General features: G+C 42.4%; 2 protein-coding genes across 2 annotated transcripts in view; one reads left to right on the top strand and one right to left on the bottom strand.

Annotated features, from left to right (window-relative positions):
* Window positions 1-6,065, bottom strand: part of LYAR (Ly1 antibody reactive) — a 41,395-nt gene extending 35,330 nt beyond the window's left edge. The window contains exon 1 of the mRNA XM_089677402.1: window positions 6,008-6,065. The gene's annotated coding sequence lies outside the window, so the exon portion shown is untranslated. The remainder of the gene's footprint in view (window positions 1-6,007) is intronic.
* Window positions 6,066-6,115: 50 nt separating this feature from the next.
* The window catches only part of ZBTB49 (zinc finger and BTB domain containing 49), a 48,898-nt gene continuing 34,876 nt past the window's right edge, over window positions 6,116-20,137 (top strand). Inside the window, exon 1 of the mRNA XM_089677401.1 lies at window positions 6,116-6,170. The gene's annotated coding sequence lies outside the window, so the exon portion shown is untranslated. The remainder of the gene's footprint in view (window positions 6,171-20,137) is intronic.

Below are 20,137 nucleotides of genomic sequence, written 5' to 3'. Positions count from 1 at the left end.
TTGCTTAGTGCTTTACAATATAACTGGAAACAATACAGCAACAATACAGTTCAATACAAAAGGGATAGGAGGGTCCTGCTCCTTGCAGCTTACAATCTAAGAGGGAGGGGCTAGTGGTACAAAAGGTAATAACTGTGGGGGATGGACTGGTAGGAGGAATGGAAGATTCCATTATTAGCTGAGGGCAGGATAGGCTTCCCTGAAGAGATAGGTTTTCAGAGATCACCTAAAAGTGAGCAGAGTAGATGGTCTGATAAATTGGGGTAGAGAGTTCCAGAGGATGGGGGAACCTCTGGAGACGAGCATGGGAGGAGACAAGGGAGCTAGAGAGTAGGAGGTCTTGCGAGGATCGGAGAGTACGGTTTGGGTGATATTTGGAGACAAGATCGGTGATGTAATTTGGGGAGGAGTTATAAATGGCTTTATATGTTATTGTTAATGTTATCACCACACACGCTGAAGCAGTGTTGTCACAATAGGAGGACTCACCCCGGCCGGCTCCCTCAGCAGCCAGGCTCTGTTGCACGGTGTCCGCTCCGGCTGGAAGCTGTCCCCAAAGCGCCTGTGTACGTGTGTCACCTCTCCTGTACACCTCCAGTGCACACCCCTCCCGTGTCAAGTTCTGCCTTCAGGACTCAATTCCTCCACGTAGCTTCTCACTTTAAATGCGTTGCCAGGCAACCAACAGTTAACCGGCAACCCAAGAGTGGAGAGGAAGAGGAAGTCACGTGCGTGCTAAGAGGAGGCGGGGAAAGGGCGGCCCTGCAGGCTGAGCGGTTCCTAAGAACATCGAAAATATGTGTTTTCCGATGGTCTTTGCCGACCCCTGTGAAAGGGTCCTTCGACCCCCAGGTTGAGAACCGCTGCTCTAGGGTGTCTGCACTGTTTGGGGCTTTTGTGTAATCTTCAGGCCTAAAATGATTTTTTACACGTGTGCAAAAAAAGGCTCTGTCAGCTAAAGAGATAAAGGATAAGCCTGACACTCCCCTTTCCGCACAAGCAGCCAATCGGTGCTCAGTACACTGCAAGGTCTCTCCCCTCCCTGCTATTCCCTGGGTGCAGTGCTGGAGACAGGCAGGGAGGGGAGGAGGAGATAAACAGTTCAATGGTAAAAACATTAAATGTTTAAGTCACCATACAGCCCCTTTTGTTTTTAAAAGCCCCCGACATTCCCAAAAGCACCTCTCTAAGGGAGCTTAATGTACATGTAGCCTTAGCAGGAGAACACAGTGTGGTCAGTTCTCTAGCTGTGTTGGGAACTCAGCCTGCTCTCCTCCAATGATCAGACTTGCCCTGACACCCCTCTCCCACAGAGCCGTTCACTGGGAAGATCAGTGTACTGCTGTTTCTTTTCCCCCGGCTGTTATGCAGCTGAGAACAGATCACTTATAGATCACTAACAGATCACTTAAGTAATCACTTATAAAAAGGGGGGGGGGGGAGGGGGAGTATTTGTAGTTTTTTTTCCATATCTATATATAAAATGTTTTGCCATTAATTTATATTTAACCACTTGCCTGCTAGGCACTTATTTATTTCAGGTACTTATATAGCGCCGTCAATTTACGCAGTGCTTTACATATATATATTGTACATTCACATCAGTCCCTAACCCTCAAGGAGCGTACAATCTAAAGTCCCTAACTCACATTTATACACAAACATTTAGACAGGAGCCAATTAACCTACCAGCATGTATTTGGAGTGTGCAAGGAAACCGGAGTACCCGGAGGAAACCCAGGCAGTCACAGGGAGAACATGCAAACTCCAGGCAGGTGGTGGCGTGGCTGGGATTCGAACCAACGGCCCTAGTACTGCCAGGCGAACGTGCTAACCATTTAGCCACTGTGCTGCCCGTACACTTTGACCCCCTTTGTGTCCAGGCCAATTTTCAGTTGTCACACTTGAATGACAATTGCGCGGTCATGCAACACTGTACCCATATGAAATTTTTAGCATTTTTTCTGACAAATAGAGCTTTCTTTTGGAGGTATTTAATCACCACTCAGTGTTTTTATTTTTTGCACTATAAACAAAAAAACCCCCAAAATTTTGAAGAAAAAAAAAAAACGTTTTCTTTGTATCTATTATAAATTCTTGCAAACAGGTCATTTTTCTCCTTTACTGATGTGTTGATGAGCAGGGATGTGCAATTCCTATCGCCCAACGCCTGGGACATGCAGTTCTGGGTGCTGGGCAGGTAGGTTTTTTTTGCCTTTAGCCTTGCTGCGGGCAAGCAACAGGGCTCCCCTGTCAAGTGGAAGCATTCCGGCGGCACTGCTGTCACCCGATTGCTTCCACACAGGCCAGTGTCAGCCTCTCCCCCCTACCCGCTATATGTCCCAGGCTCCATTTACCCATCTGCGGGCCCGGGACTAGCTCAATGTGCGCAGGCGGGATGTGGCATAGGGGAGGAAGGAGAGTGGACATATGGGCTCCCCTCCTTCTACTGACCCAGAAGTGATGTAATGTCACTTCCGCGTCCCCGTTTGACAGATTCCCGCTCATTGAGGTCAGGAAAGAAAGTAATGTGGTGTGATGTGCACTGCATTACATTCAGTGGAGCACAGGGGAGACATCCAGGGTCTTTTAGACCCTGGATGTCTCACAAAAAAAAGAGAACCTGTCACCAAAAAAAATCATCACATAGGGGGCTTTTTGTCCCCTATGTGATTAAAAAAAAAGTTATTTTTTTTTTAAATTGACATTACACCCAAGCATATAAACCCCGCCCACCCCCAAATTTATTTTCAAGGCCCCCCACCCCCACATATATGCACGCACAAACATAAAAAAACAAGCTGGGGTGCCTACACATACACTGATTGCGATACATGTTACATATCGTTCTGCACGCCAGAATGAGAGCACCAGACCTCCTCTGTACATTATACTGATGACCTATAAGGGGCTTTAAAAGCGCCACCTATAGAAAATATAGGGTACTAAAGTTTGTTGCCACTTCACGAGTGCACGCAAATTTAAGGTTTGACATACTGGATATCTATTTCCTCAATGCAACCTCATTTCTGTTATATTTTACAAAAAAAATGGACAATGTATTGCTTTTTGTGCCCTAAAATAAACTTAAGTGTATTTTTTTACTGACATTTTGAGTTTTCTAGACCTTCATGGTAATATCGTGACATAAAATAAAATTGGAACTACCACTATGTTATTCTCTAGGATCTCTGCTTTCAGAAAATATATAATGTTTGAGGGTTTTGTGTAATCTTCAGGCCTTAAATTATTTTTTACACGTGTGCAAATAACGCAAAAACAGCTCTGGCAGAGAAATGGATAAAGGATAAGCCCGACACGCCCCTTTCCTGACGAGCAGCCAATCGGTGCTCATTACACTGCAAGGTCTCTCTCCCTGCTAGTCCCCGGGTGCGGTGCTGGAGACAGGGAGGGGAGGAGGAGATATACAGCGGAATGTTAAAAATATTAAAAACATTTAAGTCGCCATAAAGCCCATTTGTTTTTAAAAGCCCCAGACATTAAAGCGGAGTTCCAGTCCCCAGAATAATTTTTTTTAAAAGTTGACCCAGGATTGCCTTTTCGAGAACATTAACAATTGGATAAAGTTATAGCCTCCTAATTCGTTTTAAATATGTAAATCTTTACCATGATCTCGGAGGCAGGCAGGCGCCATGATGGCTGTGGGCATCTGAAGCCCGCAAGGCTTTTTTCCTGGAGTTGGTGCTGCTGGTTATCCCAGCATGCACCACTCAATCTCGTGCCTGCGCAGTACTGACACTGCTCGGCGCTCCTTGTATGTAAAAGGTTGTCATAATAATGGCGGGGACAGCGGACGTTCCTGCCCCCTTATGGCAACCTGTCCATCAAATCACACCAGGGGGAAGGTAAGTGAGGTCTGGAAACGGAGCAAGCCCCACAACAACAATTAGAACACACAGATCTTACACTTCCTTCCCACACTGGACTCCGGTAAAATAGCGCCAAACTGCGCCCAATCTTGTCACTTCCGGTTTCGAAGTAATGCGATATTGAGTCACTAGGAACCCAAAGGACTCCTGGGATACAGGAAAAGGCATCCCAGGAGACGTTGTGAATCGCCTCAACACGTCATCGCCTAGGCGCCCAGGGCTGGAAGTGCAGTCCTGAAATATGATTTTAAGGTATTTACATGAAGAAGAAAAATGTATCCAAATTGTGCTGGACAATGAACCATGTAATCAGAGGAACTTGAAAAAATGGGTGGAACTCCGCTTTAACCACTTCCCGACCGGCCGTTGTATATAAACGGCCGGACGGTGGCAGTGCAGGGTCGGGTGGCCGTTTATAAACGGCCTCCCCGCACCCTGCTTGTGCGCGCTCCCTGGGAGTGCGCAGCACCGCGATCCGGTGCCCGCTGTGTCCTTCAGACACAGTGGAACACCGATCGTCAGACGGGACCTCTGTACGAGGTCCTAATCATGTGATCACTGATTGGCCAATCAGTGATCACATGCAAAGTAGTAAGCAAGATGTCACTTGTGACATCACTGCTTACTACGTGTGAAATCTGTGAATGATCACAGAGGTCACATGGTACAAGGCTATTCACAACAGCCTTGTACCATGTGACAAGCTGTGACCAATCACAGCTCACTCAGTACTTCTCAATGACTGCAAGAATGCAGACAGAGAGAAAGAGAAATGATTGCTTTTGCATCCTATATGGGTGTAAAAGCAATCAGTGTAAAAAAAAAAAAAAATCATCACCCCCCACAAGTAGTACAGTGTTTAAAAATTATAATTTTTGGTTATAAACTAATTTGGATTTTTTTTTTTTACTAAAAAGATAACGGAATAAATTTTGGCCAAGATTTATGATGAAATATTATTTATTTGCAAAATTTTATTAAAAAAACACTTTTGTTCAAAATGTTTGGACTTTTTCATTTACATAGCAAAAAAAAAAAAAATCCCAGAATAAATACCACCAAAATAAAGCTTTATCTGTCTCAAAAAAATGGTAAAAAATTCATTTGGGTACAGTGTTGCATGACCGCGCAATTGTTATTCAAAGTGTGATAGTGCTGAAAGCTGAAAATTGCCCTGGTCAGGAAGGGGGTAAAAGTGTCCGGTCTGGAAGTGGTTAAAGCAGATTTAAATATGGTTTTGGTTAAAATGTATGTTTTTTTTATCTGGACAAGTAGATTATCATGAGGGTCAAGTAGATTGGGACACCAATTTAGTCCCTGGACAAGTAGTTTTTTCAAAAATTTCCACATACCTGATGATGCAGCACTGATAGGCGGCAATGATGGGAACTGCTAGGCAACACCGGTGGGCACAAGTAGGTAGCACTGAAGAACACGGATTGGCAGCACTGACGGGCACTGATCATCAGTGTCCAGATTATCAGTACAGATATCTCCTGAGACAGTTATCGGCCGTACCTGCCCCACGATGTGCCAATACTCATCAAGTGTATTTACATGGTGGTCAGCTGTGGTTGGACACAGATGATCACATGGTAAAAGCGCACTGTTTGGCCTTTAACCATGTCATGTGATCAGCTGTGTCCAAAGGACAGGGCGATCGCAGACAGCCACTGGGGGCGTGTTCTGGGAGGACGTCATATGATGCCCTCCCAGAACTGGACGCTTGTGCTATAGCTGAATGACGGAAGGGTTACACTGAATGGGTTGTTATACGAGGTGAGGGTCACATATATGTTACATGGCAGAGGGGACATTACAAATATCTACTGACAACTCTCAGCACAGGCTTCTTCTGCAGAAACATGGAAGCTGCTATGCAACTGGCTGTAAAATCAGTACAAAGTCGCTGATCTGAATCAAGCATGTAGGCAGTGAAGTCAGAACTACTATTGTCCACACACGTTCCAGCTCAGTGACTCCGTATTGGAGCCTATGCAGGAATACAATAGCCGGGAAGAGTCCAGCAATGCAATGTTACATATTGTCTCACTAAGTGTTCCCTCTATACTCCGTGCCCTCACACCCCCATATCCCTCCTTGTACATCACACTCACCGCCACACAACCACGTGTCCTCTCAACACACCGGCCGCCGCGTAACGTCACTTCCCCTTCGCCGGGTGGACAGTCAGACGGCTTCACCGGGGGGCGGAAATGACGACACGTGCGTCGCAGAATAAAGTGCTGTGACCAGATGACAGAAGGAGGAGAGCAGCGGGTGAGAGGATAATGCCTGCCCTGTGCATTGTTGTATGTGTGGATAGAATGGGGTATGTGCTGTGTGTGGGGGGTGCCTATCAAAGGGGAACTCGGCTCAGAATGATAGACGGTGGACTTTCTTGTTATGGGCTGAAGATAGATCTATGCCAAGTGTTCCCTACCACTGCCCAGCACTGGAGGGAGGAGAAGGGGCAGCATTGTGTGTAATTGCTAGTTTGTGAGCAGAGCTGAAAAGAGCAGAATGCTATGGAAGACTTGAGTGAGCTGACCATACAGACCATTCCTGGGGGCTGCTGCCTGGCTGGAGTTCTCCTTTAAGTCGTGGTTTGATCATGCAGGACAGAGGAACAGGTTCTCTATTACAGAGGCGCTCTGCCTGCAGAGAATCAGAGTCCCAGTCTACTGTCCTGATTAAAAAAATAAGAATTTTATCTAAAACTGTATTTAACCACTTGCGCCCCCCCCCCGAGGGTTTGCCCCCCTTCCTGACCCGGCCATTTTTTTGCGTTACATTAACTGACAATTGCGCGGTCATGCAACGCTGCACCCAAATTAAATGTACGTCCTTTTTTTTTCCCCCCCACAAATGGAGCTTTCAGTGGTATTTGATCGCCTGTGCATTCTTTGTTTTTTGCGCTAAAAAAAAAAAAAGACGATTTTGAGAAAAAAACAATATTTTGGACTTTTTGCTATTAACCACTTAAGGACCGCCCTATAGTAAGTCTACTGCTACAGGGCGTCTCCTATGTGCAGGATCACGTGTATATACAGTCATGGCCGAAATTGTTGGCACCCTTGATATTTTTCCTGAAAATCAAGTATTTCACACAAAAAAGGTATTGCATTAACACATGTTTTGCTATACACATGTTTATTCCCTTTGTATGTATTGGAACAAATATAAAACAGAGGCAGAAAAGCAAATATGACATAATGTCACACAAAACCCCAAAAATGGGCTGGACAAAAGTATTGGCACCCTTAACTTAATATTTGGTTGCACACCCTTTGGAAAACATAACTGAAATCAGTCGCTTCCTATAACCATCAATAAGCTTCTGACACCTCTCACCCGGAATTTTGGACCACTCTTCCTTTGCAAACAGCTCCAGGTCTCTCTTATTGGAAGGACACCTTTTCCCAACAGCAATTTTAAGATCTCTCCACAGGTGTTCAATGGGATTTAGATCTGGGCTCATTGCTGGCCACTTCAGAACTCTCCAGCGCTTCTTTGCCATCCATTTCTGAGTGCTTTTTGACGTATGTTTGGGGTCATTGTCCTGCTGGAAGACCCAGGATCTTGGACGCAAACCCAGCTTTCTGACACTGGGCCCTACAGTGCGACCCAAAATCCTTTGGTAATCCTCAGATTTCATGATGCCTTGCACACAGTCAAGGCACCCAGTGCCAGAGGCAGCAAAACAACCCCAAAACATCATTGAACCTCCACCATATTTTACCGTAGGTACTGTGTTTTGTTCTTTGTAGGCCTCATTCCGTTTTCGGTAAACAGTAGAATGATGTGCTTTACCGAAAAGCTCTATCTTGGTCTCATCTGTCCACAAGACGTTTTCCCAGAAGGCTTTTGGCTTACTCAAGTACATTTTGGCAAACTGTAGTCTTGCTTTTTTATGTCTCTGTGTCAGCAGTGGGGTCCTCCTGGGTCTCCTGCCATAGCGTTTCATTTCATTTAAATGTCGACGGATAGTTCGCGCTGACACTGATGCTCCCTGAGCCTGCAGGACAGCTTGAATGTCTTTGGAACATGTTTGGGGCTGCTTATCCACCATCCGGACTATTCTGCGTTGCAATCTTTCATCAATTTTCCTCATCCGTCCACGACCAGGGAGATTAGCTACAGTGCCATGGGTTGCAAACTTCTTGATAATGTTGCGCACTGTGGACAAAGGCAAATCTAGTTCTCTGGAGATGGACTTGTAACCTTGAGATTGTTGATATTTTGCCACAATTTTGGTTCTCAGGTCCTCAGACAGTTCTCGTCTCCTCTTTCTGTTGTCAATGCTTAGTGTGGCACAGACAGACACACAATGCAAAGGTTAAGTGAACGTCTCTCCTTTTTATCTGCTTTCAGGTGTGATTTCTATATTGCCCACACCTGTTACTTGCCCCAGGTGAGTTTACAGGAGCATCACATGCTTGTAACATTCTTATTTATCCGCAGTTGTGAAAGGGTGCCAATACTTTTGTCCAGCCCATTTTTGGAGGTTTGTGTGACATTATGTCGAATTTGCTTTCTTTCCTCCCTTTTTTTGTTTTGTCCCAATACACACAAAGGGAATAAACATGTGTATAGCAAAACATGTGTTAATGCAATACGTTTCGTGAGAAATACATGATTTCCTGGAGAAATATCAAGGGTGCCAACAATTTCGGCCATGACTGTATATACGTCATTCTCCATTTCTGGGTAGGGGACGCGTGCTGATCACTGCCCCGGGTGTCAGTCACTGGGTCCTGGCCAGTGATTACCTGCCAGCGCCCAGTGATTACCGACGATCACCCACCGACAGGGAGGAGGGCTGCACTGTTTACCAACAGCCCTCCTCCCCGTCAGTTTGAGCACACTGATCGGGATGGCTGAGCAGAGCCATCCCGATCAGTGTGCTTACAGTGAAGCACCCTAGTAAAACACTCCCATCACACAGTTATCATGTTAACCCCTTCCTGCCCAGTGTCAGTGGTTTTTTTTTTTTTAGCACTGTATTGGTGTCGGTGACACCAAGTCAGTTCCCCCCATGTCAGAATGCCCGCCACAGTCCCGCTATAAGTCGCTGATTGCCGCCATTACTAGTATAAAAAAAAAGAATTCTAGTATCTATACGCCATTTGTAAACACCATAACTTTCACGTAAATCAATTAATTTACACGTATTGGGTTTTTTTTTTTTAGCAAAGACATGTAGCAGAATACATTTTGGCCTAAAGTTATGCCGAAATTTGATTAATATTTTTTACTGGACATGTTTAATAGCAAAAAGTCCAAAATATTTTTTTTTCTCAGAATTGCCAGTCTTATTTTTTTTTATAGCACAAAAAAATAAACTCACAGGCGCTCAAATACCAGCGAAAGAAAGCTCAATTTGTGGCAAAAAAAGGACGTAAATTTCATTTAGGTGCAGTGTTGCATGACCGTGCAATTGTCAGTTAAAGTAACGCAGCGCCGTAACGCACACCGCTTCTTTAACTGCTTCCTGACCACCCTATAGCAGAAATACTGCTACAGGGCAGCACGGGTGTGCAAAGTTAAATTTATATATATATATGATTTGTGCTCCCATGGTTTTCCCGCCCCTCCCAGTTGGCGTCAGATTTCCCGTCAGTACACCAGTCATCACATTTAACCCCTTGATTGCCAGGAGCACGCTCATGCACAATAAACATCCATTGCTAGTATAGTGTCTGAACGGATCAATATCTTTGATCAGATCAGCACTATACCAGCGTTCACATTAGTATAGCGTCCCCAAAAATGCAGCACTCAACCCCCCCCCCCTTTCTCCTCCAGCAAGTGCAGTGTCAGTAGGTCACTGTCACTTGATACATTGCACACAAAACTGCAGTGTTCGCAGAATCAGGCCTGATCTCTGTTAGCACTTGCTGGTAAATTTTGATGACTCCTATATGCAGCAGATTGCCAGTACTAGTGCCGCTCTACCTTTTGCTGAACTGGCGAGTACCAGCGGCCTAGTACATCCTGGTCTTTCACATACCAGCACTGCAGTGTCACTGGGTGATGTGGCGAGTCCCATAAGTGCAGTACAAGCTGGTGCGGTGGCGAGCACAAGTAGTGTCTTGCAGCCACCAAGAATTCGCACACAGGCCCGTAGAGCCCCTATGATCCTTCCGGATGAGCTTGCAAATCCCTATTGGCAGCCCACAAATTCTGTAGCACCTGTACTTCCCCCCCATTCACTGCCCAACCCGGAATTCAGGTGGAAACAGCAAATTTAACTACTCCCCTTGATTTTTTGGAGCTGTTTTTCACAGAATATCTGTATGCATTGATTGTGGATCAAAGCAATTTATATGCACAATTTATCACCGCCAACCCAAATTCAAACCTTGCCATACCAGTCGCATGAAAACTCATTACAGTTTCCTAATTTACATTTTTTTGGGGCCTAACCCTCAACATGGGTATTACTAAAATAAATGAGTTGCTGTTGTATTGGCCCACAGACCCGATTCATCATATGCCCGTGTTCTCTGCTGCCATTGCCAGGCATAAATATGAGAATATAATGCGTTTTATACATTTCAACGACAATACACTCTGTCATCCTCGGGGTAACCCTGAATTTGACCGGCTCCACAAAATTCAGCCCCTCGTAAATCACCTTAACCAAAACTTTGCAGATGTCTATACTCCCCAGCAAAACATCTGCGTTGATGAGTCCCTCATTAATTTTTCTGGCCACCTTGCATTCAAACAATTTCTCCCCAGCAAGCGTGCCAGATATGGGGTCAAGATGTAGAAGACCTGTGAGAGGACAACAGGCTATACTGGACATATAAGTTTCAGATTTATGGGGGAAAAGATAGTCATGTGGGGCCCCCTGGATGCCCAGACTACATGGGGAGTAGTGGCAAGATAGTTTGGAACTTGGTGTCATCCTTTTTCCATATGGGGTACCACTTATACGTGGACAATTGTTATTCAAGCGTGCCACTATTTAGACATTTGTACAATCTTGGAACTGGCGCATGTGGCATCGTGTGACCTAATGTGTGCCCACCATTAGAAGTGGGTGGATGCAGGGCAATATATTCTAATGGTGGGCATACCACACACTTTTTCTGGCAGAGATTGCTTCTCTTTTTTTCATTCAGTCCACAGGCTGCATACAAAAAAAAAACATAGCATATACACCCAACAAGGACCTGCGACGTACTGGTACATCACTGGACTTTGAATGGTTATACCAGGATGGTGCCGGTGATCGGTTTTCATGTAAAAGAAATCCTAGTGGCTAATTAACTGCAGGATTGCTTTTACAAGCAGCAGAAAACAATGCCCCCCCTCCCCCCGCTGCCTTCCTCGGCCTTCTCGGGCAGTCTCGTGCCATCGGGGGAACCTGAGAATGCAGCCGGTGTTTCTGCCAGCTGACCATAGAGCTGATTGGAGACCGGAATGGTGCCAATCATCTCTATAGCCTAATAAATCGGAAGCTAAGAGCATTTCCTCACTTCAGTTTTGCAGGATATAAACAGCGACATTTGTAAATTGGAAAAGCATCTGATCACCCAGATCTTGGTAAGATTAGATAATGTAAGGGCAGAGGAGATATCTAGAGCCTGATAGACCCAGATTTCTCAAAAAAGAATATATGACATTGAAGTTATAGGGGATATTTGCATTCCCTGTGATAGCATTAAAAGTGATTTAAAAAAATTAAAAATGAATGGTACAGTGTAAAAATAATTAACAAAATCAAAATAACTTAAAAAAAAAAAAAAGCACCCTCACCCTCCTGCGCGCATCAGAGTTGACCCTGTGCCGGTATGTAAACAGCGGTTGCACCATGCATGTGAGGTATCGGTGCGAACATCAGACTAAGGGCAGTCATTCTAGTACTAGACCTCCTCTGTAAATCTAAAATGGTAGCTTGTGAAGGCTTTTAAAGCATTGCCTATGAATATTAAAAATGTATGCAGTTTGTTGCCATTGCACTGGGGAATGCACAGTTTGAAAGCATGTCATGTGTGGTATCTATTTACTCGGCATACCATCATCTTTTATAGATCACCAAATAATTGGCCAATATATTGTGTTTTTGTGCATTAAAAGTGAAAAAAGTGTGTTTTTTTTCAAAACATTTGCATTTGAAAAATCGCTGTGCGAGTACTATGTGACATAAAAATTGCAGCACCCACCATTTTATTCACTAGGGTATCTGCTTTAAAAACAATATAATGTTTGGGGGTTTAAAGTAATTTCCTAGCAAAAAAAAAAATTTTTTTTCATGCGAGCAAAAAGTGTCAGAAAAAGCTTGGTCTTCAGGTGGTTAGAAGAGTGAGTGATGTGTGGCATACATTTCTAATGCTGGGCATAAAACACCCCCCCCCCCCCAAAACTACCTCTTTTTGGAAAGTAGACACCCCAAACTATTTGCTGAGAGGCACGTTGAATCAATAGAAGAATTTATTTTTTTACCACAAGTTTTTGGAAAATTACCAAAATAAAAAAAAGTTTGTTTTTCACAAAATTGTCACTTAAATGATTTATAGCTCACACATGCCATGGGTATATGTGGAATTACTCCCCAAAATACATTCTGCTACTTCTCCTGAGTATGGGGGTACCACATGTGAGAGACGTTTTGGTAGTCTAGCCAAGTACAGGACCCCAAAATCCAATAAGCACCTTCAGGCTTTTAAAGGGCTTTATTTCCTCATTACAATTCCAGACTACCTATCACAGTTTCGAAGGCCATGAAATGCCAGGATAGCACCAACCCCCCCCCCCCCCCCCAAATGACCCCTTTTTGGAAAGTAGACACCCCAAGGAATTTAATAAAGAGCAAGGTGAGTATTTTTCAGATCTCGTTTGTTGCCACAAGTTTTTAGAAAATTAAGAAAGAAAACAAAAACATATTTTTCTTTTCTTTTTTTGTATTTCAAAACCTTGTGAGAAAAAATATGTGAAAAATACCATGCCTATTTTTAAATTCTTTGGGGTGTCTACTTTCCAAAAAGGGGTCATTTGGGGGTTTGATGCTATCCTGACATTTCAGGGCCCCCGAAACTGATAGGTAGTGAGGAAGTTCCGCACCTTCAGGTTTTCAAAGTGGTCATTGGATTTCAGTCTCCTGCATGGGGCTAGGTTTCCAAAAAGTCTCACACATGTGGTATCCCCATACTCGGTAGAAGTAGCAGAATGTATTTTGGGGTATAATTCCACATATACCCATGGCTTGTGTGAGAAATATATATTTAAATGGCAACTTTGTGTAAAAAAAAAACATTTTGTCATTTTCCAAAAACGTGTGGGAAAAAAAATAAATCTTCCATGGACTCAATATGCCTTTCAGCAGATAGCTTAGGGTGTCTACTTTCCAAAAAGGGGTCATTTGGGGGTGTTTGCACTGTCCTGGTATTTTAGCACCTCAAGAAATGTGACGCGCAGTCAGAAAGTAAAAGCTGTGTAAATTCCATTATCTATTCCATAGTTTGTAGACACTATAACTTTCACACAAAGCAATAAATATACACTTATTGGGATTTTTTAACCAAAAACATTTAGCAAAATACATTTTGGCCAAAATTTATGACGAAATTTTAGTTTTTTGGATATTTTTTATGACAGAAATGAGAAAATATCGTTGTTTTTTTTTTTTTTAGTTTTTTTTTGCTATTCTGTCTTTCAGTGTTACAATACACCTACCATTCGATTTTTAGACTGATCATTTCTTTTTGAGTGGGCAAACATTCAAAATCAACAGGGAATCAAATACTTATTTCCTTCATTGTATATAAAACCTTTTTTTTCTTCATTTTGAATAGAGCAAGAGAGGGTTACAACTCCATCAGATTTTTTTTCACCATCTGTGTCCCATATCAGAGATTTCCCTTCACTTCCTGCTGTCCCATAGCCAAACAGGAAGTGAGGGGAAGTCCCTGCAAATTAAGGGAATCCTTCGGGGACCCCCAGGTCACCAGAACTAGTGTCCCCATTGGAAGATTTCCCCTCTATTACTTTTCTAGGGACAACCTAAAATTTTAGATTTTGTTTTACCTTCACTTTCAGTGATAATGGTAAACAGAACAAATAGAGAGGGTAAATCTCCCTAACTCTAGGTTCACACCTATACAATTTGCGTTTGAGCCGTTTCTGTGTTGCATTTTGCTTTTTTTGCGTTATTTCCGCTGTTGCTAGGCAGATTTAAAACGCATCAAAAACGCAATATATGCTTTTCTGCAGCGTTTCCATTGAAGTCTATAGAACCCAAAATGCAATTTTTTGCGTTCAAAAAAAGTCCCTGACCCTTTCCAAAAAATGCACCTTGTGAAAACATGCAGATGTGAATGTGTGCCATAGGAAAGCATGTTAAATGGACTGTACTGCATTTCTGCAAAATGCATAGGTGTGTACCTAGGGTAACAGGGGCAGACAGAAGATAAAAATTGACCAACTCCACGCTATCCAAAACTAAAACAAAAAAAAAGCTTTGCCATTAGTTATACTTTAACAGTATACAGATATCAAAAGGCGCAGCGCTAAAATATAAAATAAATAATAAAACTCAGTACAGTAAACTTCCAGATGAATTTCCAAATTAAATTCAAAATCCTAAATATAGCAAATAATATAAATACAATAAATAACAAATTCCCCAAATCAAAATAGTCCAATGTGAAATCCAAAAATACATCCAAAATAAGTCCAATACAGTGTCCAAATTTCAATCTTTTTCTCCAAATATGAAAATTATTCCTCCAAACACGTACCTCGAGAAATAAAAAATAAACAATCTAGTGCAATTCAATTAATTAAAGAAAATCACCCCGTGACACTCCACACTTCACTGCAAAAATGATCTATTTGTGAGAAAAAAAAAAAATATATATATATATTTGAATTAAATTTTACCAATCTTAATTTATAATAGTGCATAAAACACATCAATCCAAAGTGTGCACACTCTGTGATCACTGCTACACAGTGAATGCCTTCAACCACCACACAATAGTACCAAATACTATTACCCTCTGTGAATGTTATAAGAGCTCTACCAACATTATGGATCAGTAATCCTCCAAAATCTTCTTTAAAAATATTTTCCAGGTCCTCAGAAAGATAAATGGTCTTAGGAGCAATATTCAAAACATAGGGATAATATTTATTAGTAACTCACACTTAAAATTCCAATTATCAGCTCCAGCCATGGTTTCTGTCTGCTAAACAAACATTTCCTCCACCATGTGTTTTGATAACCTAAAAAATGGCCGCGGCGACACTTCCGGTCTGCGTACGCGCGTCCTGACGTCACTCCTTTAACGCGTTTTGTCACTTCCGGACTTCATCTGAAAGGATCCTATAGGGAAATATTATCCCTATGTTTTGAATATTGCTCCTAAGACCATTTATCTTTCTGAGAACCTGGAAAATATTTTTAAAGAAGATTTTGGAGGATTACTGATCCATAATGTTGGTAGAGCTCTTATAACATTCACAGAGGGTAATAGTATTTGGTACTATTGTGTGGTGGTTGAAGGCATTCACTGTGTAGCAGTGATCACAGAGTGTGCACACTTTGGATTGATGTGTTTTATGCACTATTATAAATTAAGATTGGTAAAATTTAATTCAAATATATATATATTTTTTTTTTTTTTTCTCACAAATAGATAATTTTTGCAGTGAAGTGTGGAGTGTCACGGGGTGATTTTCTTTAATTAATTGAATTGCACTAGATTGTTTATTTTTTATTTCTCGAGGTACGTGTTTGGAGGAATAATTTTCATATTTGGAGAAAAAGATTGAAATTTGGACACTGTATTGGACTTATTTTGGACTTATTTTGGATGTATTTTTGGATTTCACATTGGACTATTTTGATTTGGGGAATTTGTTATTTATTGTATTTATATTATTTGCTATATTTAGGATTTTGAATTTAATTTGGAAATTTATCGTATCACAAAAAGGTTTTTTTATATATTTAACACTTTCTAGGGTGGAAAGTATTAACTTTTTGAGGGTATAAGGAGGATATACATCTAATTAATTAAACTTCCAGATGAATACGGTGCTTAATTAGGTGCAAGGATGAGAAGTTATATTGTACAGTCTAGAGATGTGTGGAAAGAAGTGCAGGCTTGACTTAGGTAGGTCAGCAATAAGGTGGCAGCTTCCTTGGCTGAATGGGAAAAAACCCAAAAACGTACAGATTGCTGTACTAACACAAGCGATGTCAGCGCGGCGATCTCCCCCGCTGAGTGATTGTATTCTGACGGGGATTGTTTTTGGGTTTAATACACCTTTAAAGCTAGCTTCACACTTGTGCTTCTACATTTTTATGCGTTTTTCTTGCACTCATATTGAAAGTTATGGGGTCACAAACGCATATTATCGCACTGAAAAAAATGTGTTCTTTTTTTCAAAATGCACTGAGAGAAATGCATGTGCAAATATGAATGGCCTCCATAGAAAGTAGTGTTCTACATTGTCATGCATCAGCCAATGTGCTTAAAATCGCACATGTGTGAACAGAAGCTAAGCCTGGATTGACACTTAAAGTGATTGTAAAGTTTTTTTTCTTTAAAATAATAAACATTTTATACTTACCTGCTCTGAGCAATGGTTTTGAACAGAGCAGCCCCGATGCTCCTTTTCTTGGGTCCCCCAGTGGCACTCCTGGCTTCTCAAGCTCGGCCACGCCCCCACTCCCTTGTCATAGGATTTGATTGACAGCTGCAGGAGTCAGTGGTTCCCACTGCTCTTACTGAGTCCAGGAGAAGGGACAGAGAGAGAGAGCAGCTCTGGAATGATATCGGGCTCATGTAAGTTGTTTTGGGGGAAGGGGGAGCTGACAGTAGAGCCTTCATCCTTTACAACCACTTTAAGTGTATTATTATGGTTTTGGAACGTGTTTTTTTTTTTTTTTTTTTTCTTCAAGCTTAAAAATTGTAGTTTTATCTATGTCAGGAGGTGGAGATGGTTGTTTGATATTGTGTGAAAAGTGCACATTTTTCAGGTACGCCCACTGAAGTCAATTAGGGCCAAAAATATGCAGCCATGCCTCAAAGAAGCTCTACTTTTTGGATAGCACATCACTGAGATGTGAAGGGGCACAATAGAATAATATAGAAGGGTTGAGTGTTGAAGCGCTTATGGAAAAACACACTTTAATGTGTTCAGGCCAACAATACGCAAATATGCTCCCTCTCATTGGCTGGGCCACATATTTGTGTACTAAAAGTAAACAAACATGTGCCCAGAGCACACGCCCTGCACACTCCCTGCACATTTACAGACACCTCACGGAAAGGTCCCGATCACTACTTGTGATTGGGACCTTCCCTATCATGTGACAGCCAATCACGGCGGTCACATGATCCTAAATCCTGCCCTGCCTTCCGGTGTCAAGAACCCCTTAATGGTCTGGGAGGTGCTGGCGCCAAGAAGTTTATTCGCTAAGCTGTTAATGGGGCTGGGGTTAAGGTGCACTTATCCTTTTACTTCCTTCCCTTGGCCTAACCAATCCTCCCCCCTACACAGATGTATACATACCTCAGACTGACAGCTGCATTCTCCGGTGTTTGTTTACATCGAGCACTGCAGGTCCTACTGTCCTGGCTAGCCCTGCACATTACAGCCCCATAGACCTCTCTGGAGTTACAACATAGGGTGGAGATGAAGAGAGATGGTGCCACAGAAGTCTATGGGGCAGTAATGCACAGGGCAGATCAGTGAGACTTGCAGCGCTGGATGTAAATAAACAGCAGAACTACAGCCATCTGATCAAAGTAAGCATCTGTGGAGGGGCAGGGGTTCTCAGGGCACAGGGGCAAAAGGTGAAACTATACTTTGTCTTAAAGTGCACCTAGCCTTTAAAGTGAACTTTTTTTGCCTTGCACAAACAAGCACAGGCTCAGTTTAAGGCCCTTTATGTACAGTAATACCTCGGTTAAAGTAATTTTCGGTTTACAAATGAAAATCCACTGAAAATAATGCCTCGGTTTACAAATTTTGTATGAATTTTTTTCGCAATACTAAGTGTATGTCCGTGCTGATTTTTAAATGCAATTGCTGGCTCTTTTTTTTTTCTTCACTATAGCTCACAGAATTAGATGTCACTTTCCCCAAAGTTATCAGAAATGTTGTTTCTTTTAAGAAACTAAAAAGAAACATTGTTTGCCCCCCCTTTCCTGACCTGCCAGGCTGCATGTTCTGAAAAGGGTCTGGTATGGTTTTTGGGGAGGACCCTCACACCATTTCGTTTTAAATTTTGTCGTGGGAGTTACCCTCAAAATCCATACCAGACACAAAGGGCTTGGTATGGATGGGAAGGGGGACCCCACGCCATTTTTTAAATAATTTTTTTAATTGCCAGCAATTCCTTTACATTCAGCTGTCAGTGGGGAACCCCGCTGACAGCTGAAATATTAACACATGGTTGTCACTACTAAAATGCCGCATGACTTGATAAAATAACTCATGCGGTATTTATTAGTATTTACTTTTTTCTGATCTCCGGAACAGATTAATTGGTTTTCAATGCATTCCTATGGGAAACGGCGTTTCGGTTTAAGAATTTTTCACTATAAGTAAAGTCCTGCAGATTGAATTAAATTCTTAAACCGAGGTATTACTGTACTTACATTATGTCTTTTCTTTGTACATTTTACATGCATGTTGTCATATCTCAAGCCTCTCCAATCTCATGGAGCTGCCACAAAGGTTTCTGCAGGCAAGCAGCAGGGCTTACTTGACAGGTGGAAGCATTCAGGCAGCTGCGCTGCCGCCCGATTGCCTCCACCCACTGCACTACAGTGAAATCCCCTCCATCCCTCCCGTGCACGCACCTCCCCTCCACTCTGTACCCTGGGCTCTGCTTGCCCATCTGTGGACCCGCGACCAGTGTAGCAGCTTGCCTGCTGGTAGAGGGGAGGGAGGAGAGTGTCCTCCCCTTCTTGTCCTGACCTGGAAGTGACGTGTATGACGTCACATCAGGTCCCCGTTGACCGCTTTCCCGTCCATCAAAGCCAGGAAAGAATGTAATGCAGTGCGATGTGCACTGCATTACATTCAATGGAGCACAGAGGAGACATGCAGGGTCTTTTAGACTCTGGGTGTCTCAAAGAGAACCTGTCACCAAAAATCATCACATAGGGGACTTTTTGTTAAGTTAAAGTTGAGTTAAAAAAAATTGTTTTTTTAATAGTAAAAAATTACAAAAAGTTTCACCCAAACACATAACACCTGCCCCATAAAAAAAAATTTGAGGCCCCCCCACGAGAAACGTGAAACCGTCAATTGCGATACACATTATATATCGCTGCGCACGCCAGAATGAGAGCAATAATTCTAGCACAAGACCTACTCTGTAACACTAAATTGGTGATGCATAAGGGGCTTTAAAAGTGTTGCTTATAGAAAATATAGGGTACGGAAGTTTGGCACCATTTCACAAGTGCATGCAAATTTTAGGTTTGACATGTGGGATATCTATTTACTCGGTGTTACCTCATCTTTTATATTTTACAAAAAAAATTGGGTCATTTATTGCCTTTTTGTGCCCTAAAATTAATTCAAGTGTGTTTCCTAGACCTTTGCAGTAATATTGTGTGACATAAAATATTTGAACTGCCACTATGTTATTCTCTAGGGTGTCTGCTTTCTGAAAATACAGTATATAATGTTTTGTGGGGTTTATGTAATCTTCAGGCCTAAAGTGATTTTTTTTTTTAAACGTGTGCAAAACAAAAACGCAAAAAGCACTCTTGCAGCGAAAGGGACAAATGATAAGTTCGCCTTTGGGAAAACGTTAAATGTTATATGTAATATATTCCCCCTCCTGCAGCAGCTTGGCTATCCAAGCCCCCTGTGTGACAGCAGTCCGGGAAGAAGTTCCTCCTTGCACCTGGCTGTCACTTTTTGAAAATCAACTACAAGTACCAACATCCTTTGCGTCTGTCGGTTTGTGGTTCTCAGTGAACTACCATGGCACTGTTCAGCGCTCTGGTCGTGCATTGATTCTTTCTGTCAGTGTGAAACTGTTTGCCCGTATGAGTTCCGGACAGACAGGTTACACTGGCAGTCTGCAGAAGTCCTGCATTACACCTACAATCTGCTGATCGCTGTTGCAATACCTTCCAGGCTCCTAAAAGAAAAAAAAAAATGTAAATGCGCATTTTTTTTCACCTGCAAAAAATGTGCATTTATTAATTTTTTAAAAAGGTGAACTTATCCGTTAACAGAGTGGACCTCAGAGCATGATT

This window comes from Staurois parvus, unplaced genomic scaffold, assembly GCF_062004578.1.
Source record: "Staurois parvus isolate SC_StPar_1 unplaced genomic scaffold, SC_StPar_1.0 ptg000186l, whole genome shotgun sequence".
NCBI classification, from domain to species: Eukaryota; Metazoa; Chordata; class Amphibia; order Anura; family Ranidae; genus Staurois; species Staurois parvus.
Note: the sequence above shows the minus strand (reverse complement) of the source record. Positions and strands in the feature narration are given on the sequence as shown.